This window comes from Aphelocoma coerulescens, chromosome 5, assembly GCF_041296385.1.
Source record: "Aphelocoma coerulescens isolate FSJ_1873_10779 chromosome 5, UR_Acoe_1.0, whole genome shotgun sequence".
NCBI lineage: Eukaryota > Metazoa > Chordata > Aves > Passeriformes > Corvidae > Aphelocoma > Aphelocoma coerulescens.
In genome coordinates, this window is record NC_091019.1 from 10,077,159 (window position 1) to 10,103,024 (window position 25,866).

Below are 25,866 nucleotides of genomic sequence, written 5' to 3' on the forward strand. Positions count from 1 at the left end.
GTATCTTAAATATAAAAGACAACCTATTGCCTACTTTGGAATAGCAATTATTTCTCTGCAGAGTTACCATAATTTGATTTGCTCAACACTTGAATAGCACAGCATCTGGATTAGTGCCACAGAAAATCCCATCCCAATTCCACAAAACTTCAACTCATTCCATTGATGTGCCACTTTGATCATGGCTAGAGCTTAGCTTCAGCTAGAAATTTTGAGGTATTTAGGAGTTATGTCAGAATAATAGTCCACTTAATGTCTCAAATTATCAGACTAGTGAAACCAAGCTCTAACTACTTTAAAGCATCAAAAATAATGCTTTTCTATGACTTATTTGGACAAACTGGCACAACAGGCATTCAAAAATCAGTGCCTGAAAGTAAAAATAAAATTAAACAGATCTTCTTAGTTTTGCTCTCCACACTAAAAAGAAAAACTAGTACACATCACTGTGAATTTGTTTGCCCTAAATCCCCACAGTTCTAATGAGATGCATGATCAGTAATAGAAAATAAAGCACAAACCTTAAGAAAATACTAACTTTTGAAGTATTACATAAGTTTACTGAACTGTAAACTAAATTAGCATTTTGTTTTTAATATACACTGAACTCTGTGAAAATTCTACCAGTGCCTTGAACTTCAGCTCCCTACATAGGTGAGAAAGACCAGAAGCATGCCCCAGGGTGCAAATCAGTACTCTGCTCTGGGGAGTTTTAGAGTGGTTCCAGAAATCAAACTCCATATGGATATGTCCTGGTCTCTGGTGGAAAAATGTCCCTGTGAATGTACTTACTAACAAGACTTTACTGAGTTAGAATTTAACTTTGTTAGAATTTGATAATTATATTATATTAATTATTTATTATATTTGTTAGAATATTAACAGCTAAAATATTGGTGGGGGAAGCAGTAGGGGGAGATATTTATTAGACTGCATTTTCTGAGGTACCATAACTAGGTCCTTCCAATCAAGCTGTGTGTACCATAAAAGTACCATACCTCATTGACATGGGCCACTGCATTAATTTGCAAAAGGCTCTCCAACATGATATTTACTTTAAAAACAGCTTCTATTGCCAGCTGGACTGGAGGGAAGAGACAGTTTGGTAGACAGTTGTGTTTTACCTCTTATTCCACCCAAAGCACCAGGTACAATGACCTGAGCCATGCAACTGGTTGCCACTTCAGAAACCCATGACAAAAGTCTAACTCCAACAATCGATGGATTTCTCTTCTCAGCAAGGGTCTGAAATTCATAAGGTTATTATTCCAGAGCAAAAATAATTTACCCATTGAAATTGCACTGGCAATCTGGGCAGAACTGCAATCAGAGGCTGTAGTGCTCTCCTACATAGTGTCTTCCTTCCAAAATATGGAGGTCTCCAACATTTCCCGACTTCCAAGCACGTTTACTCCAGTCAACACAAAAATGAACACCAGCTTTCACCACCACCACGTAACTTGTTCAGATGCTCTCTGCTTGAGCTATGACCAGCACTGCCAGCCTTGGGGAGTCCAGTTTTGTTTGTACACAGCAGCTACTCTTTTGCTGCTCTCTGCAGTTTGCAGCCAAACAAACCCCATTCTGCTTGAGGCAACCCCTATTAGCATATGAAATCTGGTTCAGGATTTTTCTATTCATGCAATGACTTACTTAGAAAATTCTATAATCAAAATTCATTAAGTCCCTGACTCTTCTTTCTCTTCTTTACAAACACTATGATGTTGCCAAGTAACCTTTTCTCTACATCTTAGCTTCCTTCTCTTATTCAGTAGTGCTTGCCTACTAAGTATTTGAAAGTGAGATACTGAAGGTTGTGTTCAGTCCATCAATTTATCTTACTCAAAATAGTGCTTCAATAAAAACTTAATAAAAGTGGTGTTATTGCCAGTCCTAAAGGCTCAAGTTTTCTTTTCATCCACAGCTACAGCATGGCAAACAGTAATACGAGAGTTTCCTTTTCCACTGCACCCCCAGAGGATTGGACTCTGAAGGTGAGGCACTGCTCTTTCTCAGCTTCTGGTGACACACTGCCCACCAGCAGGTTCTAGGCTGTGAACATCACCCATTCTTCCTGTGCTCTGATCACCTCACAAACCAGCAGCTGGGCATTACACACTGGCATTTCTAAAACCTTTGTGATAGTGACACATCTGAACCTTACTGCAGTTCAACAGCAGATAAAATAATTATTTCAGCCCTGTCCACCACCATTCTGCTGAATCAAAGCATGTACCTAAGAAATTCAACTCATTCTTTACCTTTGCTCCAAACACAGTGCATCCAGCTAATCTTGACACTCTCCATCACCACCGACACTTTATTTTTTTCAGTCTCCTTGATCTGGCAGACTGAAATGCTTCACAAATTATTTGATTACTGCATTTGGAACAGCGTACTCATGGAAAGATGTGATATTTCAGAATAATTTAAAAGTTCATATATTAGGATTAACACACTAAGCCAGAAATAGAAAACAACATAAGATATGTTGCATCTTAGAAAATCAGGCACTTGGCTTTTTTTTTCAGAAGTTTATGTAAGACTCAGAACGAAATCCCATAAGGCAGTTGAGCAATGACTGCTTTGTGAGATCATGACAGTAATGTAAGATCTGTCACATTTAATGCATTTATGACAAGGGTTCAGGAATCAGAAGGGACAATGTAACCTTCATACACTTCTGTAAGAACCTTGTTTGTCAGATAAATACTTGGCTTTACTAAACTGCCCTTACCACCAGTGGTTCTCATTTAGAGTAAGAGTCCCTCAGGTACAAACCTCAAATTTACAGTTCCTCACACACTGCTGCAGCTGCATGAAACAACAGCATTATCCAGGCTCTGATTTGGCTCGCTCAGGTACCACTCAGCAGTCCCTTCCTCCAAACCCACAGTTACCACGGCACTTCCAAGATAGTGGGTAACTCAGGGAGTGAGTGCTGCCCCTTGCCCTGCCAGCTGTGCACACAGCAGCCCAGTGCTGCTCCCAGGGACTGCTCCGTCTTGGGGTTGTACTCTGTCCTCACCCATCAGACAGCAAATTTCACCATGGCTTTAAAAGCAGATTACATAAGCAAGAATGAGGAACACAGATGATACTGAGGGGGCTTGAACAGCAAGGTAGTGGGGTAGTTGAATTCAGGAACTCACAGAAGAGGAGTAGCTTGGGCCTTTCACATGCACAGAGGCAAAGGACTTGATTTAGGATGTCATGCTATGGAACAGACATGTTAACTGTGTATTTCAGCCCAAGCTTACACCAGTTACTCATAACGATGTCTTATAAATCAGCAGCATTAGAAAGCTCCTCTGAGACAGACAGGGCAGTGCAGCCCTCCTACAGACACAGCTGCAGGCATAGCCACACTGGGACCCTGCTTCAAAAAAATTCAGAAAATATAAAAGCACCATTTTTCTGAGAGGAGTAAGTTTTGATTGTAAAGGATAATTCTGCACGGGTGAGTTCAAAGGCTGAAAACAAAGGTCTTGAGTTGGGTTAGATGGTCCCTGGGAACGCCTGTGGTTGGAGAGCCAAACCCCACAGCGTGTTCACTGCCCTGCTCTCTCAGGTTTTGAGATATGTAGACTCCAAATCCCCTCTTAGAGAGGGAGTCCCAAGAAACCAATTCATCCATGAAGATGGAATAAAAATCTTAAACATTAAGCCAGGAAAAATTTCCAGTTCCTAACATCCTAAATCACTCAGATGAATGCAGCACCTATGCTGGACAAAACATTAACAGATGCTGAAAATCCCTCCTCCAGCCCTACTCCCCACAACTCAGATCAGCATTATTCCTGCCTACAACCCACCACTCTGCAAGCTGGTTCTGCTGGCATTGCTACAGGTGAACAAGTCAGCAGGCAGCACAGAAAACCACATAATTTTACTCTTCCCAGGCTCTCCAGATGCATGAATAGTCCCATGACATACGGGCCCATGTCCTCCCTAGACTGTGTCACATCATATGCTGGCTTTTCATCTCAATAATTACTCCACTGGGTATATCCGTGACTGAATTTGTGGGTTTATTTTTTATGACATCTAAATTAGTATTCATTATACATCCATTTAAGCACAGACTTCAAGTCTGTGTGCCACATAAAATCCATGTGTGTTGTTGCACTTACTCTGCTTTGGGAGTCACTTGGAGACATCCTATTTAGTAACTACTCCATATTTAAAACATATCTATAGAACTAGCTTTTAAAAAGCATCCTTCTCATACTTCCTGTGAATAGTCATCGTATTTATTTACAGTTTAGCTTCCTCTTGTAAAATTTCATACTCTTCTTGTTACTCCTATTTTCAAAATTTGCAAACCAAATACTTCTTCAAAGAGCCAATTAGCTTGGTATATTTATTTTAGGATTAAAATACAAATATTTTCTGCAAAAACACTTTTAAAAGCTTGTTTCTTAGGGCTGTTAGTTCCCTGTCCTCAGCTAAGGCAATGAAAGACAATTTTTTTGAAATGGGAAAACAAAAGCAATATATTTTCTATATCTTCAGGTTTTTCTTTCTTTGAATTCATACCTCTGTCCCTTTACACGCTCCCTCTGGCATGGAAAATTCAGGAGAAAAGAATGGGATTTCCTGTGAAAACTGCTTGTTACAGTGCTTAATGTATTTGTTTCTGTATCCAATTCTCACAGCTTTGTTATGATATTTGTTACTGCTCTTAGACCCAGTCCCAAGTCCTGGAAGAGGGCGATCATGTGAAACCTGAGGCTTAATTAATTTTTCAAAATTTATCAATATGTCTCTCAGCTGAAGAAAAAAAGCATGAAATGCACCTGCATGCCCAGCAGCACCCAAGAAATGGAATGAAAGTAAAAGAAGTGTAATTGTTCTTATTTAATAAAACAAACAAACAAACCAAACCTCAGGACTATTAGGCCAACTTCATAAGTCTTGACTGAGTTTTTAATGCCACAGACTAGAAGGACTATATCAGACTGTAAATGTGTCTACATTTTGAACTAAAAGTTTAGTATCTTAATTTACTAATCTTCAAAGCATTAACATAAATGCAGTGTCATTTAAGTTCCCCTGTCAGAAAAACATTTACATGCCCATACACACAGAGCTGATTTTGTGATACAACACATGCTGAAGACACAAAGCCAAATACTAATTTCCTCTCAATAAACAAAATTAATGCCAAAATATAGTATTGCTTTAGTTGGCCACTGTCAGCCATTGTTTAAATTGTTTAAATCATACATATTAATGCTTTTGTTAACTTGACTCTGTCTTCCAGTATAGTCAAATACCAAGCCAACATCTGGTTTCTTCTCTGACTATAAACAAAGGGATGCAAATACCTTTCAACACTCTCACTGGCAGATTTTATTTGTACAAGCACACATATCTAAGAACAGACTACCCCAAATCAGCTAGAAAGTCCCACCTCTTCTGGAAACCTCCCTGTACATGTGTCACCCACCAAAGCCTTAGAGGGTTCTGGAAACTGTAAAACAGAGGTCTGATATTTACTACAGAAATGGCATTAATTGTGTCTTGGTGCAATGTGGAAAAAAAATAAATTACATTTACAACCCCACAGGAGGATTCAATGCACTGCTCAGCAGCTTACTGCTAACGCTTCCAACAATTATAGCTGCAGGGAAATGATGGATCTTTTTATTACAGGTTCTGGAGCTGTTTTACTTCCAGTGAGATTTATGAGATTAAACAGAAAGGACCTATATTACCCACTGTCATCATTTGGGCAAATTTAAGAAAACTCTCCTTTATAAGGAATTTATAATAATATATCTTCTCAGCCTGATTTAAACCTCAACTAATTAAGAGTCCAAACTCTGCTAATCCCAGATTCTGGTCAGTAATAAAACCAGAAAGAGCTAAAATCCAGATTTTCCATGGTGTTCTTTGAGGGGCAAATAGTCAGCTGGTCTTTTCTGAAGTACCTAACCTCTGCCTTTGATATTAATGGGAATTCAGAAATGAAATTGCTTGAGCACTTTTGAAAATCCTATTAATCATCACTTTGCAGAAAAAAAATCTTTTTAGTCAAAAAAAACCCCTTCTAAAATTTAGCTATCAGTGGCTTTCAAAAGCTTAGAGAAGCAAAACAGAACTGAAAAAAAGTATCAATACCAGTATCAGCATCACTCTAACGCCCAGACAAAAGTTTCCTTTAAATAAAATAGTAAACTACCATTCTTATGCTGGTACAGTTCCAATTAAAATTCATTAAGAAGTGCTTTTCCCCCATGCTTTTGCTGCTGTTGTTGGGGGACTGCTATAAATTATGTCTTCCTCCCACCCTGACAGAACTTATTTACTGGCAAAACTGCACGTCCTAGGAGGGAAAGTTAAGCTCTCTACACTGAAAGATTTTTATTTCCCTACAAATAATATACAAGCTAAACTATAATAAAATAGAAGCTATACAAACACCAACTCATGAAATATACTCAGAAAATACAATCTGGCATCCCAAGTTGAGATCCAATTTTAATTTAAGGACAATGAGGTTTGAAAAACACACATTTTTATATCTTTAGCAAGAGTGAGGCTAAATTAAAGCGTGGTATCCCTCCAATCATTTCCACTGCAGGAATCATAAAATGGGCTGGATTTACTTCTAGGACAGAAACCACAGAGAAGGCTTTAGCCCTTGTTTCACCAGCAAAACAATTTTTCCAAAATGTAATGGAAAAAAATGCACCCCAAAACAAGCAGAAGCAGTTCTCCAGGACAGATTACATTTAAGTGGTTTTGGCTCTAACTTGACATGCCATCTTCCTCAGAAATTAGGAAAATTCTGATCAGAGGGATCAAAGTCACAAGGTTCTGTCAAAACAGAATTGTATAAGCATGTATTGCAGCATGTATTCCATTTATGATGCCCATTTATATTAAGAATCAAATCTGGAATGTCCTAACATGTACAGAATTCATAAGCATAATTAAGAAAGCATAATTTGTAATTTTTTTATTAGAGATGATAAATTCATCAAATAGACAATAACTCTCACATAATATGGAAACTGGGCAACTGGACCTGAAGGTACATAAAATTTTGAGAACTCATTCTCTTTAGAATTTGCTATTAAATCTAAAATCTATCTTCATGTTTCAGAAACAAATACTCAATGTTTAGATACCCACTGGATTAAGCCCAGAGTGTTTGCAAAGATTCACTTGAGGCTGGTCCTGATTCTTTTCCCCCCAACACGTATTTGGCCTAAGGTGTAGTGGCTACTTGAAATTTCGCTGACTTTCAGACCAAGAAATACAAGTGTTCTTCTTTAAGCCCCAAGTTAAGTATACAGTGCAAGTCAGAAACTCTGCCCTTAGTCTTCTCAGTCATTTTGCTTTCTGACCTGCAGGTATCACCCTCTCCAAGGGAGGAGACACAATTCAATCTCCATGCAAGCAAAGGGCTAGCCCTCTCCTAAACAGACTGCTAATCACGAGCCTCTATGCTGCTCTCCCTTATGGTTTGACTTCCACAGAGGTGATGGAACCGAGTCAAAAAAAGCCTCTTCATAGGAGAAACAATTCACGCTGGGCAAACAGCACCAGCTCCCATTTTTGAGTTACTAAAGGCATAGAATGCCATCAGCATGCCTGTGGAATTGCCACTGATGTTAGTAGGAGATCAGCGAACAAACAGACTGGAACATGTAACTCAAAAAGAAATTTCTAGCAGTCATGCAGCATGACATACTATTTTAAAGAAGTAAATTGGCAGACATCGTATGTTATCTGCAAAATGAATTTGTGTATGTGAACCAGTACAAAAACCTGCCTCTGTTAGGATGTACAGTCTCTCCTGCATCTGAGCTCTAACAAACTTCTCAAAGGTATTACTCATAAAATGCTTCCCATCAAAATCCAAGCATCTAACGCTGTGTTCCTACTAAATAAAACCCTTCACAATAGCCATGCTGTCTTAAAAGGCCCTCAACCACTCGGCCTCATGTATATGAACTATTTCAGCCCTTGTCAAAGGTTTCTTTTCATTTGTTACCTCCTAAGGTTTAAGAAGCTTTGTACAGGGAAGATGATAATATACAGACACCATTTAGCTCTCCTTCTAAAGTTAAGTTCTAGAGTTTACTAGGAACAGAGAGGAGATTATTGACTGCCTTCTGCCAACACCAAAATACAGGTGTCTACTCAGCATCCAGGTTAACAAAAAACTCAGTACCACATTAAAATGGTTAATTGGAATTAGGTAAGCTTTCATGTTCTGTAGTCACACAGCTGGCCTAATAATTGCGTATTCCTAGAAATTCCATCACAACAAATTTTGACACCAGTTGTCTTAAGCTCAACTTGAACTCTAGATCTAGACTAGTGAGACATATGAATCAGTCCCAGCGTGTATAGAAAAATATACATTTATCTCATATAATTTTCTTTGCTGCATAGGAGGAAAGAAAAAAAACCCAACCAAACAAAACAAAAACAGAAAAAAAACCCCACCTAACTGCCAAAAAACTATTTCTGCTCTTAAGATACACTCTCAACCTTTCACAGAAACTTTGCTGGAGACACAGAAATGTAGAAGACAACTTTGGGCTTAAAATTCTGCTGGAGAGAATTTAGCACTTTAATCTTTCTATCCTTTATCTTTCCAGTGCAATTGTCTTCATTACAGCTAAGAGCATCTCCCTGACACACATCTAACATGAAATCCAGTCCCAGACAGAACTGGATTCAATCAACAGAATGCCACAATTCCTTGGTGACTGGATTGGAGAGGGCTGCAGTGCGCTGTACCATAGATACTGAAAGCAGGTTCTTTTATTTGTAAAACACTGTGCCAAATGCATTCCCAGCGAAGAAGATTCTACCAGATAGCTCTCTCTATCTTTTCTCCCTCTCCAGTATTAAATAACTTATGACAAGGAAACCTCAGGTCAAATAGTATACGTTCCACAATATTTCAAACATTAGTTCAAGTGAGAAAAATCTTGGTAGATAAAGCTGTAGCAGGTGGGGCAGAAAAAAAAATCTCCAGTCTGCACTAGCAGAAAGCTGCATGAAGGCAAGTCCAGCTGGAGATACTCCTTGGAAATGCACAATTCATTCTGATTTGCTTTCTCCTCCTTTCTATTTTTTTTCAAATCTCTTATCATTCAGCATTCTCATTCATTTTCCATGAGTACTTATATATGACAGAGGCTGCTGAACTCAGGACCACCATCTTCTTATAAAAATACAAAACATCTCACAGATAAAAGCCAGCACTGACTATTTTAGTTGCACCATCACTTTAACTCGACTGTGACATTTATTTGACACACATCACGTTTATACAATATTACGAGAAGCAGTGCTGCAAATACGATCAGGAGGTTTTATCAAAAATGTAGTTAATAGGCAGTGTGTTTGTGGGCAACCACAGTGCTACAGGTTACCTAAGAACATTTGTGTTTTGCTTATACTTCTATAATAAAAATTAATGACTTAAAAGTCTTCAGTGGGAATATCTAGGACATTCATATTTATCAGAACCGTTACTGGCTTCTGCAGTAAGCAATTATTCTTATTGCATTAAACCGTTTATTTCCAAAGATGTATCCCCAAAAATCAAATAAATCCAAAAATGAATTATAGTCAAGATAGAAATTTACCTCAGGGATACTTTTAGAAAACTCAATTTAAAAATGCATTTACTTTTGCCTTTGTGCCAGTAACAAAGGCAGGGGAAAAGAGGGAAGAACAACAGAATCATTTTGCTTTCAGTGTTATCTACAAGACAATTCCAAAGCCAAACAAGCTGAAACCTCTCAATATACAGCTTCTATATGTGAATGGTAGTAAGACATTGTCACCTATGACCTGGAGGTTGTTGCTAATTGTACAGACCTACTGAATAATACTTAATATGCAACAGAATATTGTTTTCAATGTTGCCCTTGAAAGCTTTGAAAACTCGCTGCTTCCAAATCCGTACGTTGTGCACTACCAAAATTTTAGTTGGCATGACAGATGTAGGAACACACTGCAGAAAGTAATTTCTATGTCAAATACAAATACAAAAGTTGCAGTTTGAAATTTAGAGAAAGAACATCACAACAAGAAGCCCCAGGAAGGAGGAAAACAAGCTGCAAGCTGCACCACATAACATTTTACGATACAAAATGAGATGTGGGCAATGTAATTTCACTTACGTGATTCATTTTATAAGCAATGCAAATGCAATCTCACTGATTACACTCTAAAACAAAAGAGGGAATTTCATTGCTTCAGCCAGTGCAATTAGACATGCAAAAATCACAAAACATCCTATCTGCAGCAGAACAAATAGAAACCATCATTTCACATTTAGATGGGAATAACCAAGGTGGGTGAAATGCATTCTGTTGTGGTGGGTGCTGGGGAGGCACAAACTGAATTGTGCAGCATTTAAGCTCACACAGTCTGTGGTACACACCGACTCATGCTCAGAGATTAATTCCACCAAACTTGTCATAAATGAGTGAGAAGGTACCTCAGAAACACCACAACATGAGGTAAAATAACCCCCAAACAACAATAAAACTAACCAAAAAAAAACCAGTCGTCCCCCCCCCAACAAAACAGAACACCACCAAAAAAACACCCCAAAACTGCACACCGATTTTTAATACAAGAGTCTGTTTCAGCTTTTATTTATCTTCTGGTTTCTTGAAGCTTGAGAATAGGAGGTTACTCTGAAGTAAGTCAGGCTGTGTGAATTAAGAGTACCGTTGCTTTCCTTATATGGCTCCCTGGGGAGTCTATTTATTAGGCACAGGCCTGTTTTCTGATTTAGCTTAAGCACTTTTCCTAGAGAATATGACTGTCCGCACCAAGAGGAATTTTCGAGTAACAGCTGCAGAACAGCCTTTTTCTGTAGGAACTATCTTGAATCAGTTCCCCTAAATGGATACACAGTACTGATTTTCATCTTCATACTCCTCTTAGTACTTAAAAGGAGAAAAAACATAAATGTTTTTAATAGGTATTCCCATAATAAAAACTTCAGAAAAGCTTCAGCTTCTTGAAAATTAGCAATAAAACTGAAACTGATGAAACCAAAATACACAAATAGATGGAATATCAGGGCACTCAGCTATACTAACTTGGGTGTGTTGCTTTTTGTTTAACAATCAAAACCACTTTTGCTTTGACTAAGAATACATGCAAAATTGCACCCACCTACCCACCCACAGTAATATCTCTCAGCATGTAAATGAAATGCAAGCTCTTCTCCCTTTACCCATTATGGAGTGGGAAAAGATACCTTCCAGGGACAAACTACAACAGAATTCCACAGCTCTGCAAGGCTATGGGGAAGTGCAAAGGAAAAAAGAAAAAAATGTTTCTATGAGTTTGCAGCAAAAAAATCATTACTAAACATTCTGTAAAAGATACAAGGATTAGGGTAGTTTGTAAGGAAGCAGGCTAATTCACTAGGTTGCTTAAAGAGACAAAAAAGAAAAAAGTGTGCAACTGTTAAAGCCTGGGAACAGCTGTCTTAGCCATTTCTTTCTTTACATCTGGATCCACTGGGCTGTTATTTTTCTTTACATTTCTGCATTCTGGCATTGCCAGTGAAATTTCCAGTTGCACAGCACCAGGGCTGCTTGTGCTGGTGCTTACTGAAGTCAATAAAGTCAAAGTTCACAGTGACCATAATAGGACAGGAATGTGAGCTAAGTGAAACTACTTTGTTCACATCAATACTGTTACAGTCACCTATATTATAAGAAATTAGCAGTTAAGATTCTCAGTTCTTTGACTGAAGTGACTAATTTCCTGCAACCTTTCTCCTCCTTCCTCCCTCCAAACATTTTGGCAATCAAGAACAGACTTACAGACTGTTTCATAACGAATACAGCCCTTAAGGGCAAAACTGGCAAGATACTCCAGTCTGTTCCAGAAATCCCTTCTGCAATTCATTATTCCATCTAATTCTGCTCTACTGGTTTACTCCAGCCTATAAAATCTTGAGCTCCTTTATCTTCTGCAGACTGTGAAGACTTGAGACTAACTATACTCCTAAAGGGCAGAATCATCTCTTTCTAGAATTAAAAAGCTCTGGTCTATCTACCTTCTGGAAAATCAACTGCTCTAAATCTTTTCTCGCAAAGGGCTTTGCCTACATGATGCTGTAAAAACTGAATGGTGACATGCTCAGAGGCTTTCCAGTATCGACTACTTTTGCCTAAGAAACCATCTCTAGCACTTGCTTTTTTCCACTGGTATTACCTACAGTAACAAGAACCACATCTATTCCTCTCCTTGTCAAATAACATGATAGATTTTTTAAATAATGATCACCTTCAACTGATGAACAGAATGCCATGCAGTTCCAAAAGCGATGCTCATCTCGCCCACACAAATGACATTTTCTTGTCTGAAACATCACGATCTCCCCAAAGACCATTTCTCACCAAAGTAATACTTTGCTGTTACTATGACTTGACAGTTGCATACCCTTCACAGTGTGTCACCAAGAGAGCAGCAAATACAACTTAGCTTAACAAGCACAGGTGCATACTTTTTGCAAAACAGCAAAATCACTTTACTTAGATCACTGACATTCACTGTGTCACAATACCTGTCCTTATAAGCCACTCTGTGCACATACACCCTCCCCCAAAACATGATCCAGTAAGCTGCTCTGCCCTTGACCTTTGCTAAGTAACCAGGCCCAGAGAATAGCCTGAATTACAGACTTGCATTTGAACTATGTCTCAGTTTGAGGCAACCTGCCAGGTGTATGCACCAACAGCCCCAAGACATCAGTGAGCAGGGGTTTGCCTTGCTGTGCTCAACCCAGACAAGCCAACTGTCTGAAGGGAATCTAACCTCACAGGAATTTAACAAGGTCTCTACTTGTGGCATGTGCCACTCACTCTTTCAGTTCCCAGCCTGATGGCAAAAATGGAATTCCAGTCCAAGCGTGATGGGAACATGATTATATATGGAGGGACAAGTACAGTGTGGTACAAAGGGAATTCAGCCCTGGGATGTTACATCTGGCCTGCCACCAGTTTAACAGATGTCAGAGCTGCACTCTGAGGCTACTACAGCGTACAGCCACTTTTACAGTTCGAAGTAAGTATGGGAAGTGCTGCTGACTCACAAACTATGCTGTCATTTTTCACACTGCTAAGCAAAACAGATGAAGTATTAACCATGAAGATCTGTTGTGTCCTGGATTTTCCCTGATCATTCTCAGCATGTGATTCTCTCTTTTATGAGTGTCCCACCAAACTCTGACTCATGGGAGATAATGTCTTCTATCAGGAAGCCTACCAAGGCCATTGTCTTTACCATCCAGTCCATTCACAGATCTGGTAAAGGCCACTATTCCTTCCTCTCCCACTAACCCAGAACCTGTATCTGGAGCCTATAAAGAGGTGGCTGCTCACACCCTCCCAACCATCCATTACCAGCCATGTGCTCAGCCACACCTCCTCCTGGCCCCATTCACAGAGCAGCTGCTCTAACAGCTGCCTTGAGTCACGACTTCAGACATCACAGCCTAGAAAGGAGGATTCACACAACAGCCATGCAGACCTAGGCCTAGATCTCTGTTCTCCTGTGTTTCACCTGCCCCTTCTCACAGTGTGGCTGCTGACTTGGACTAATCCTGGAAGATGCAAGGCCCCTTCACGAGTGGATTCAGCTCACCAGATGGGCACTGAGTATGAGCACAAGTGAAGCAACAGGAGCACTGGGGCACGGCCGCCTCCTTCCTGCAGAAGCTACACACTGGATCAACACAGCCATTTTTTCAACTGTTAAGTAGGGTGGTTTTTTTCCTATTAAGGCAAAAATAAGAACTTCCTTGGTCTAATGAGAGTTTTCTCTATTTGTAGACACAGTTTGATCTTGCATTGCATGTTCGACTTCCAGATGACTCCTTCTGTTAGAGGTGGTATTAGGCTTGGATGGGAAACAGACTTCTAAACAGGCAAATTAAAGGCAAACAAAATGAATTAAGAAAGAAAAAAGGAAAAGCAAATATCTTTAATATATTTAGATAATAAGAGCCCTGGCTGCAGTTTCTTAATTGTGCTACAGGGTGTATTTGAAAACCGTCGCACCTTCCGGTCACAGCATCTCAGTCCTAACCATCAACACTTCTTTGTTACTTCATTTTTTTTTGTATCTTCCTTGAACAAAACTGTATCCTCACATGGGCTCATGTAGGTACTTAAACAGTAAAAGCACCAAGTGACCACATTATACACAAAAAACCAAACTATGCTCTACCCAGTTTTACAGACTGCTTTTTCTTTGTTTTCCTACAACCATTTCATTTTTTCCTGAGGGACAGACTGACATGAATGCCACATTAACTGCCAACCCCATGAGAAGAACATTTCAATCACCCATTATAACTAAGAATCAGACCTCTAAAGTCCCCTGGCCAGGCTGTTTCATGCCCTTCCAGTAACCCTGCAGCATGGCTATCACTGCCACTTCTTATCTTATCGCCTGTTCAAACATTGTCTGTGAGGGGCAGACAACGAGCCAGACCTAAACAATGATGTTAAATGAAGACTTCCTCCCAACACAGTCTTGAACTTCTGATGAAACTGATCACTCCTCAGCAAGATAACAAACCGTGTTGGGGGTTTAAAAGCTTTAAAATCCAAGTCAAGAGAATGTAAATAGGAAGCAGGCTTCCAAAAAACAGCAAAGCAAAATTCTCTTTAGGCATCAGGTAACCACCAGCTATATGTACACATACATACACAGACACATGTAAAAACAAATAACAAATATACACCATCATGATGTTTCAATTCCTTTGTTTTTTAAACACGAGGGCAGGGGGGAAAAGCTCAGTCAAATTATTTTCTGTTAAAAAAAAAATTAGAGGAGGCTTTTTATCTCATTAGATTTTAAAACACAACTGAAGTGGCAGCAACTTTTCCAGAGCAAAGAACTCAGTGTTTTTTAATTCCATTAAAATTCAGACAACTCTGCACTAGAATTTGATGCTTGTTAGAGAAAATAAGTTTTTCAATGTTTTTATAAGAGTAAAAACTCCAATAAATATGAAACAAAACAAAAAACTTAAACCTAGGAAATAGCAAGACTTTTGGCTCCATACTTTTTCTTTATCAGGATACTTCCTATCCAGAAGATAAGCTTTACCATCACAATCTGTGTCATTCTTAGGCAGATCTGTTAACATGATTAACATTAGAAGTACACTAGCTGCACTGAAGTGCACATTTGGCCTCTATTCAGATTAACTACCCTTTCTTCCAGGGAGACACAGGTAGAAGTTCTAAATGGGGATTTAGGGTTTCCAAGGATGGAAGACATCCTGTCCTGTCCAAGGCCCCATTCATTCCATCTGCAGTGGGACCATGCCCACAGCTCCACCAAGGCTGCAGCATGGGGAAGCTCCAGAGTCACTGAGGGGTCCCACCCTTGAAGAGAAGGGAGCACGCAAGATTTGTAGCTCGTGGTTGAAAGGAACAACAATAGTCACAGAAAGATTTATTAGTAATTAAACACTAGGCATGGAAGTTGGTATGTTAGTCCCTGACCTCCTTGTAGAAGCACATGGTAGTGGGTTTTGAATGAAGGGGTAGAGCGGAGCGAGGAAGGTGGGAGAGAGGGAGAAGCAAGGAAGGAGGGAGAAGGAGGAAGGGAATCACTCAGTCCTGGCCCCGTCATTGATCCTGCAGTGTCCAGGGCCCTGCAACACATGAGCAGAACAAGCACACACTCTGGGTTTACTGTTACAGATTATATAGATTATAGATTTCTATTGATTTCTCTAGCCTGGAGATAAGTTTTTCACTTTCTATGCAAATTTGTTACCATGCACACTCTGTTCTTCCAGACCGTTCTGGCTGGAGGGCTTTGGGGGTGCTTGGTGGTCTTGTTCCCACCCTACAGCCCATGCCCGTTCTCAGTCTCATTCCTGCGTTTGTGTTGTGCTTATCTCCAGGAACTAGGACAAGGACGTTTGTCCCAGGAAAGTGCTGCCTACCACCACACAGCCCCCTTCTCCAGCCACATCCTGTTCCTTCTCACAATATGTTATTACCAGCCATCCTTGGCTGTTATTACCAGCAACCCTTAGTTGGCTCCACAGCCATCTGACTATGGGTATTTGACATGCACATTAGCCCCTTCTGGGCTTCTACAGACCCTGTCCTACAGTGCAAAATGAGGAGGTACTTTTGCATTCCTGTACCAGCCAGTGCCTTGCATCATCACCACTGTGACACCACCAGTGGACAGCTGGCAGCTCAGCACTCTTCACACTTCAAAGCACTACTCTAGCCCTGCAGAAAGTCAAATTCCCACTGATCCCCACAGGTGCACTCAGGCCCTTCAGGATGTAGAAATTATCTCATATTATTCTTGTAACTTTGAACAATGTAGGGAAATTGTTTATGTCTTGTTTGGAAATTACACAAAAGTCTCAGGTGGGTTCATTCTACACTTGCACTTCACCTACACAGTGAACTCTAAACCATCTGACACCACAAGACACATAAACCAGCCATTTCATAGCTGTGTCTCATGAAGTACCTTTGCAAACAAACTGCTCTCAGCCACACATTAAACACAGGGCCATTACTAATCTGTGCAGGGATACAGATCGATAACCTCACCTTTCAGCAAGTGCCAACCTCTGCAGCTCCCAGTCCCCTCTTGCTGTGCCTGGTTCCTACTTCAGGCTGTTGTGCCAGTACAACTGTACAGGGACAGATAGTGAACAGGACTGGAGAGCTGAACTGGGCATCGTACTCCAGGGATTACTCTGAATTCCCAATTATGCTACACGTACGATACAGGCACGTGGGCGAACAGAGCAGCACTGCAAAGGAGCAAGGGCTGCTCCAGTTAGCAGCACCACCACCCCAAACAAGCAGGGCCAAAGAGCTCTCATAAAACCATTGCTTCATATGCTCCTTGGCATTATGAATTCAACAACAGTGGATTGAACCAGCCACATGGGATGTTACAACAGAAATTAGTTTGAGCAGCCTAAAGCAGCCCCAAGTTGCAGGTCTTTGCAACACCACTGTGCAAATCAGATTGCTGGCCCAGTCAGGAGTTTAACACCACATCTGAAGGCAGTGGCAAGCCTTGACTAGGTGTGCAAGTGAAAGCTTTCTTTCATCAATGATTAAGCCATACAAAACAGACAAAAATACCACAGGAAAAGAAATATTAAATATTTTACCCTTTTTAGCAATATAGTTCAGGAGAATATTTCATGGCATCTTACTGTTTCTGCAAGGACAACGAAGGCAATCTCAAAAATCTTGATCCCATAGAAACTTGTCACAAAACTTCCATGCACAGATGCTGCATTTCACCACGTCAAAACATTTCCCCAGGAACAATTACAAACTGGCCTTTCAAATGCATATGATGGGGCGTGTGGCCCAGTGAAAGCACACATTATTGAAGTTCTACCCTCTTTATCATTTTCATAAACATTTAAGTCACGTGCTGCAGAGCAGCCTCACTGAAAGCTCCTTCAAGTTTCATTCCAAGAGAGTCGGGATCAGCCACCTTCTCACTAAGTGCAGGAAGCAGAAGAATGAGAAAGCAAGTAAAGCTGTCAATACAGGGAATTGTCTGTATGCCATTCCTCTATAAAAACACAGGCACTGTGGAACCTTAAAAGTCCTTTTCAGACACCGTGTCACTACTAACAGCTAATATAACAGGAAATTTTAAATCAAATACAGTATTAGCCAAAACTACAACAATAAATAGCAAAGTTGCCATGCCTCGCATAAAAATGAAACCCTAATGAAACCTAGAGCAGTTTGTTGATACCATGTGCAGTCTAGGCTACATGCATAATGTAACAGTGCAACTGCTAACAGCAGGCTCAGAGAAGATAATTTACGCTTGTTTTATGGACATGAGGAACTGATCTTTGAAGTTGTCCCTAATGAGATTCTGCTTGGCCCTAACAGCATCCTGAGAGAACGTGCTGGTTTTCTCCCCTGCATCCGGTGCATATTTATGATGCAAAATCCAGACCTATTTAAATTGCACATGTGGACTGGTGTCCCCCCGTGCCATTGCAAAGTCAGATTCTCACAGTGGGGGAAATACCTACCAAAATGCCTCAATTTAGTTTCAAGTATTTTCTGTAATTACCCATTCCACCTTTACTAAATACCAAAAGATACATGGGGGTTAATGAATATGGTTCCTTTTTCCTTTGTACAGTTGACCTCCTAACTTGATTAGAGCTGCCAGGTCAATTGGCAGCCGTATCACACACTGAGGAAGACACATCCAAACCACAGTTGTAAGGCTCCCCAGAGAAAATACAAGTGTAGCTCTGCAATGGATTTCAAAAACACAGGCAGCAGCATAAGTAAGGCAAATAGGAAAAGATTTTTGCTGTGCCCTGTGTAGCTTTAAGACTATACCCACCTGTTCTTAAAAGCCCTTTCAGTTAAGAGATCTGCAAGAACCATTGAACCAACATCAAAAATCTCAAGTTGTAACTAATGCAGTAGCCACAACACCTCCTACAACTACAACGTGCTGTGGTACAGCTATCAAGACCTGGCAGTGGGGGAAACACAATGTTCACAGGGAACAGACCTTACCCCTGTCACACTCACAGAACACAGGGCACCACATCTGTGATGACACAACCCTTCTACAGTACTGGACCAAAAATGACTGCAAAAGCTGGATAAACATTTAAGAACATTTGTTTAAATGCTGCCTGATGTACCTTTGGTATGTGAGTCCCCGGAGCAGTGCTGCTAGCAAGTGTCATTGCCCACTTTGGGCCTGGGCACTGACACACACTTGGCAACAAATCAAATAAGGACAGCCTAGATTTTACTCTCTCTTCCATACTACTCCCAGATATAGCCATCCATATACCATGGTTCTTGATTATCACTGCTGCAGGTCAAAGTATTCAAGCAAACTAAGGGCAAACTAAGGCAGTTCAAGAAACTTTTTCATGCTCCATTCAACTGTTTCTTCTGCAGGAGAACAACTTTTTGGGAGGGTGCTAAAATCAGAAGGTTGGCCATTCCAGCAGCTCCCCATGTAGCTGAAACATAATATTACTTCAGTTATACCATCAAAGAATGAACATATTTAACTCTTAATTTTCTGTCTTTTCCTGTTTGGAAGATAGAGAGGGGGGAAAAAAAAATCCATAAATTCTTTGAACATACCTGTCAGCACTGTCCATGCTGTACGAATGCAGAGCATGTTGTTTAAGATTAGATGACTCAGAGGACAGATAGCAGGATGCCTGATTTTTCATTTAGAGCTCATTATCTAATAACGCACTAAACAAATAGAAATTCTACCCCACTGACAGCTGTTTGGTGCCTTAAAAAAACAAAACAAAACAAAAAACCCCCATAAAACAACAAAATACCAGAAAGAATTGTGCTTTAATTCCTATAAACAACAAGCACAGCCACGCTTCTGTGCAAACAACTACAAGGCACAAGTCTGGAAGTTCAAAATCTAAAAAACCTTTTTGTTAGGTAAATAGTAAAACACATGCAAACACAAAAGACAGGTTCCAACACTGCCACCACAGCAATACTGTGATATGTATCACACTGCTGTGCTTCACGCTAGGGCAGGAAGGTCTTTAAACACATATGCAGCAGTAAAATCGTAACAAAGTAAATATGGCTGCAGGTGCAAGGTGTGCCGTGTCCCAGCACACCTCAAGCCAACATCTTCAGTCCGGTTATTTCTGGGGATTTGAGATCATTTATACATTTCTCAACTTCCATTTATTCTGTGTTGGTCATCTCCACTACATTCCTCCTGCATTTTATTGTATAATTGTCTGGACCTGGCACTGTCTCTTTACAGACAGATATACAGAAAATTGACACATCTTATTCTAAATCTTCTATAGGACCCCATTTAATTGGAACTAATTAATAAAAAAACTCTACCAACCTCCTGGCTCTATGTGTTTCAGTTTATACCTTTTAACTCTTCACTGAATGAGATGATTCACAAGAGGTCTTTCTCATTCTGTAGAATGGCATCTTAAAAAACTTCTGAGAGGAACACTCACTGAAAATAGTGACAGTATGAAATGATGCCATGAACTGACTATCAAGGAAGCCAGGTGATCCAAAATTAAGTTTCAACCTCAATTGATATTTCTCTTGACAATCTAGACTGGATGCAAGGATTCTTTTCAGGAAAACATACTCTGTAATAATGATATCTAAAATGAATGAGCCAGAACACAAAACAAAATCCCCCTAAATACAGACCATTTTAATTCCTTGAGACCAGGGATTTCCTTTCTATTCTCACTCAAAGAAAATGAAGTCTCCATTCTACATTTATACATTTTTAAACCAACCTGTCTTCTTGCAGGCACAGAACTCATGGTGATAGATAACTAACAACAAATGAAAACCCCACACGTTAAAGGTCTCTGTTTTGCTGCCAAGATGATGTATCAGGTTCTGAGAGGAGTAGTGTGTGTGATCCTTCCATTAACACAGCAGCACTCTCAGAAAGCAGCCATGCAGAGTAGCTGAGCAGAACACCACCAAAGGTCACAGTGGAGATAAAATAAGGAGGGAAAAAAATCATATACCACCCCAAGGATTACCATCAGCATTTTAATTCCCAGAGGGTGTTTGAAACTCCTGTTACAGCATTTGATCTGCGCAGTCTCATTATACATTTCTAGGAGAAAAACTGTCTTAACAACTTTATGCAAACAATTAAAATAACCTCCAAAAGGAGTTACAATATGAATCATAACTCTCTCAAAAACCCAAAGAGTAAGTGGAAACTTTCAAGGTAGAGAATAGCAATGAGAGCAGAACAAAATTAATTCTTCTTGCAAACATGCCTTCCTGTCAAAGCTGCAAACATCCCTGTTTAACAAACAAGATGATGGAAAATCAAACTAATGTCAAGAGAGATATAATCAAAATGAAACAATTATATATAAAAACTTTCAAGTAATTCAAAGATTACACCTGGGCTATATATAATTTTTTTCATGTATAGTTGTGTATTTATTTAGTTTTAATTTATTTACTCCCTTCCAAGAGGAAAAGTGAATGCCTGGATGACTTTAAACTTACAAAAAAAACATACCACACAGAAGAAATTTCCCTCTTCCTTAATATCTGTCAATTATCATAATCTTATATGTACATTGCTAACAACCAGAGAAAAGAAGTCCTTGAAAGAATCATTGCTTAAAACCGAGGGAGCCACTTAACCTGGCATTTTTAAGTGACAGGTCCTGTCCCACTGGAAGCAACAATGATGTCACTAATCACTGCATTTTACAAGTATAAGACAAGGCTCCTATGTATTAAATATGCCGGACTACATGAAATTCAAACTCTGAACATAATTTTCCCCAAAACTACTACTTCACCCTTCACAGGAAAGCAAATAACCCATTGTTAATGCTCACTGCTGGCCAAAAGTGAATGTGCCTTAAGAAACAAAGAAGCCTAGAGTAATTAAAAAGTAATGACTTTTTTCTTTGTGCTCCCTATATAAAAGGAACAGGAGGGAAGATATACTGGACTAGCACCTTTTCCTTCCCATAAACTGATGCAATAGCTAAACATTTAGGAGTAATGTGCTGACCTTCCTGCTCACAGTCACTACACTCAATTCCTTTTACCAGAGAAATTGTAAACGTGGTAAATAGCAAGTTTCCTGGCTTACAAATACATCAGATCAAGTCCCTCTATCACGCTCCTTTCTCCTTCCCTCCCCCATCCTCTCTCCATCTGCTGCCCTCCTGGGAAGGGAGCGCTACACTTAATGGCTGTGTGCTTTTAAGTCTAATGTGCTGGATATAAGCTAATGCCCAGTACAGTAAGTGGAGACTTTGCTGCAAGGAAGCCTCTGGTGCTGTTTTTTCCCTGTCCAGCAGAATCTCTGCAGCCCTAATGTCAGGCAGGATGAAAAGAACAGAGGGACTGGGAATATGAAATCCACAACCTGTGACAAAAACAAGTCCTGCAAGACAAAGCCCAGTAATTTAAATAAACTTTTGGTAAAAACAGGAGACAGATTTTATTTGTCACTCCCCTCAACATAACAATTTAAATTTAGAAAATATGCTCATTATAAAATAGGACATATAAAAATAGGGGCAAGCATCTCCCTATCAGTGGAGAGTACACAGGTGAACTCTGTTGATAGCAGAAATAAAATGGGTCTTATCCATCAGTTATGAAGTGGACACATGTATTTGGGGATTATGAGCTGACCTGCCCCACTCCAAAGGCTTCAGCAGCAGCAGCACTGCTCATCCACCAGCACTTAGTGACAGCCAAGAGCAGCAGATCCTGCAGGATACATAAAGCTCGTGTGCTGGGAGAAATCTCCAGGTTTATCGAGGTTATGACCAAGCTTTATGGTCGACTCTTCAGGAGATAAATAAAATGACTGCAACGCCAGGTACCTAAACTTTATTGTTTGGAATCCAGACTTGCCCATTTTCTGCTCCAACCACTTGGTACTGCTCCAGGAATGTTACTGGGTGTAAGATTATCCTACCCTAACTTTTTCTTTGAAAAAGGCAGCAAAATCAAAACCATTAAATGAAGTCTAGTCACATTTACGATAGGACAGAATTGGTTTGACTTCAGTGTTTTAAATGCACACATGTTCGCTGTTTTATTTTATGTGATCTTAATTTGCTGGGTTTTTTTAAAATTTCTTTAGCAGTTAATATATTGGTTTATATTGTGGTGGACTTGGCAGTGCTAGATTAATAGTTGGAGTTGATAATCCAACTTAAACAAGTCCATAATTCAGCCACAGCTTCCTCATAATTAAAAACAACCACACAGTAACACAAAACTTGCCCTCTACAATGCACAATCTAAAAATTGCAACCTTAATGGCCCACATCAAAACCGAAAGTAAATGGGTAAGACCTGAATTTCCAAATCCCATCGAACAAGCTGTTTGCATCTTCTGAAATATCTGCTGTGAAGTATGTGTGTGTATATACACACACAGCCTTAGCTCCTTCCTTTCTTCTGCGCTGCTCTGCACAGTCACGGTGCAGAGAAGACCTGAGAGCCATATCAGGCCCTCTGCAAGCAGAAAACAACCTCGAAGAAGTCCATAAAACTACAGCTGCATGTGCCAAGTATGATTCAAACCACTGGAAACAAGAAGTCATTGTTCCAAGGACCAAAACTCACAATTTGCTGGAAAATCCACTCTAGGGACTTGGGAAAACCTGGTGAATTATGAAGTGAATGATTTTCCCATGCAAGACTGAGGGGACTTCCTACCCAGCACTGGCACTCCCCTCTCCCTGCCGGCACATATCACTGCAGGGGATGCAGGTAACCCCAGCAGCAGACTGGGCTGTGCCTTCCCAGCAGTAACTTTACAAGGCCACTGTTCAGAGATGCAACTTTTAAAGGCATCTTCCTGCCTTACTGTACTTCTGCTATGCCTAGAAGCATTTATTTTCTCAAGTTACATCATGGCATTGTACAGAATTCAAAACCAAACTGTTCCAGTGTTCCTTTAGGGAGGAGACACACTAGCCCTCCATTTCTGAATTTTTCCATGGATACCAATGTTAGGCAATTGACTCTGAAATTACTGACTCCCACCTCTGGGAGCTCAAGATCAGAAATGTAAACTCAAGAAATTAACATGCCAACATTGAGTACAAAAATCAATGTCCATGACCAACACTTGATCACTTCTGAAATAGTCTTGCATCAAACATAAGCTAGCTGCATATAATAATTTAACACATAACATAGACATCTAAACTTACATTGTTTATAGGGCTTTCCTTTTGCTTATTTGTCCAACAAAAAATTCTAGCAAGGGTTTGTAAAAGAATAAGATGTGTGATAGGTAGCTGCAGCACTTTCCTTGGAATAGCCATGTGTCACAGGGAAAAGGAACAGGCTCCCTCATCACTGCTGTCAGGGGAGACCAGCCTCATCCTGCCACTAGGAGAAAACCATGAGCCAAAAATTCTCCAATGGAATTAGCAGCATGGGGCCTGCAAATTTAGTTATTAACTCTCTGTTTGGAAATCGATGCTCTAGAAGTTGTTTCACAGGACAGATTGTATTCTCACCCTTCAAGCACTAAATAAAAGCAAGAATCTGCTGCTTCCACAACAATATCCCTACCGCCCTGATATTTTAAAAAAAGAAATTAACAAGTTTCCAGTGACAGTACAACATCCTGATTGCAACATATATCCATCTTTTTTGTCTAACTACTTCACAGCAAAGAGCTTCCTTGGTGAGCAGCCTCCCTCCAGCACAAGGTACTGTGGCAGGAGCCACTGCTGCAAAAAGCATTCCTGGTCAGATCCCATCACACATCTCCCACAAGGTAAGAATACACTGTGTGTTGCACATAAACATGAAAGTGCAGGTCAACTGTGTCTCAGTATGACTGACCACTAAATGAACCATACAGGTAACACTATGGTGTAGAATCAGACCATGTAATGAAAATTTCCTTTTATAGTTCTCAGCTACTGAGATGGGGCCTTACATATAGAGTGTTTGTCACCCGAAGGCTCCTCTGCATGATTAATACAGCGCAAAAGAACACCAACACACATGAACACAAAAACCTTTTTCTTTTTCTCCCTCTCAGGGTTTACCAACAGCAGCCAGACTGACTCTACAAGATGTTTTAACAGCACACTTTCACAATGAAAATCTTCATGTAGTCTTATTTCTGCAAGAAAGGTGAACAAATATCCCCCTCCTTCTATCCTTGCCCACTGGTGGATCAGTAAGCATAGTGCCAGCTCCCTGTGCTGGCCACCTCTGTGACCCTCTACTGGTGAGGCTGCACCAAGAGAGAGATCACTGCAAGTAGCTCATTAGGAAAAAACAAACAAACAAAAAAAAACAACAAACCAAAAAAAAACCCCACAACCAACCAAAAACCCCACACCACTATATGGATGTTTCTAACCTGGACTGTTCCAGTGTCACAATCCATACAGCAGCCTCCAAAAGGCTCTGCCAGCGCTCCTGGGGAGGTGGCAGAGCGTGTGGCACAGGGGCAGGAAGGAGCAGCTGGGGAGCAGCAGGTTCAGCGCTGAAGCCTTTCTTTATCTCAGGGATCTTCCCCCCTTCCAGCCCTTCGAGCAACCTCCAGGCACAGCTTTTCTCATTCAGACAACACGTGGGAGCTGCAGAAGGCTGATACCTCACACTGAGGGACTGATGGATTGATTTTGATAGGCAGAGACTGCTCTGGCAGCCTGATCCCACCAACACAAGAGGTAAAGGGTTTATCACCAATTGAAACCAGACCTGGCTTCCATCTCAGGGCAGGGCAATGTGGAAAGACAGTAATAATAGGGCTATGGTGACAAAAAATTATTTTAAACCTGTCCTACATTTATAATAATAATAATATTGGCACTTTTACAGCATTAGCCTTCCAGGGATATCAGACCATTTTTTTAAAGGTAGCTTGGTATTATTCCTTTTTACAATGACAAAAAGAAAGGTCAGAAATTTAATCAATTTTTCAAGAGTGCTTAGCATATTATGACTGCACTGTATAAACACAATACAAGGGGCCTAAATTTGAATTTTAATTACATAACTGTAGTTCCTGAGCCTTACATCACCGCTGTATGGACATTTTGAGTATGCTCCACCCTCCAGCATCCCAAAAGGCTCTAGGCGTAGCTTTCTTTAAAAAGTTATTTTCATTTTACATGTAAAATTTAAGAACTTACGTGATGCTTAGATTTTTGCACAAGTAAATCTGAACAATGTAAAATCAGTGAGATGGTAGAGATCTTCACTCACACAGACATGCACAGGCACCAGTAAGAGAGTTTTCTTAATGACAATTAAAATTGGCATCGTTGCCACACGGTTTCCA

General features: G+C 40.1%; 1 protein-coding gene across 3 annotated transcripts in view; it reads right to left on the reverse strand.

Moving 5' to 3' along the window:
- The window catches only part of MPPED2 (metallophosphoesterase domain containing 2), a 106,974-nt gene that overhangs the window by 70,671 nt on the left and 10,437 nt on the right, over positions 1–25,866 (reverse strand). The gene's annotated exons all lie outside the window — the stretch shown is intronic.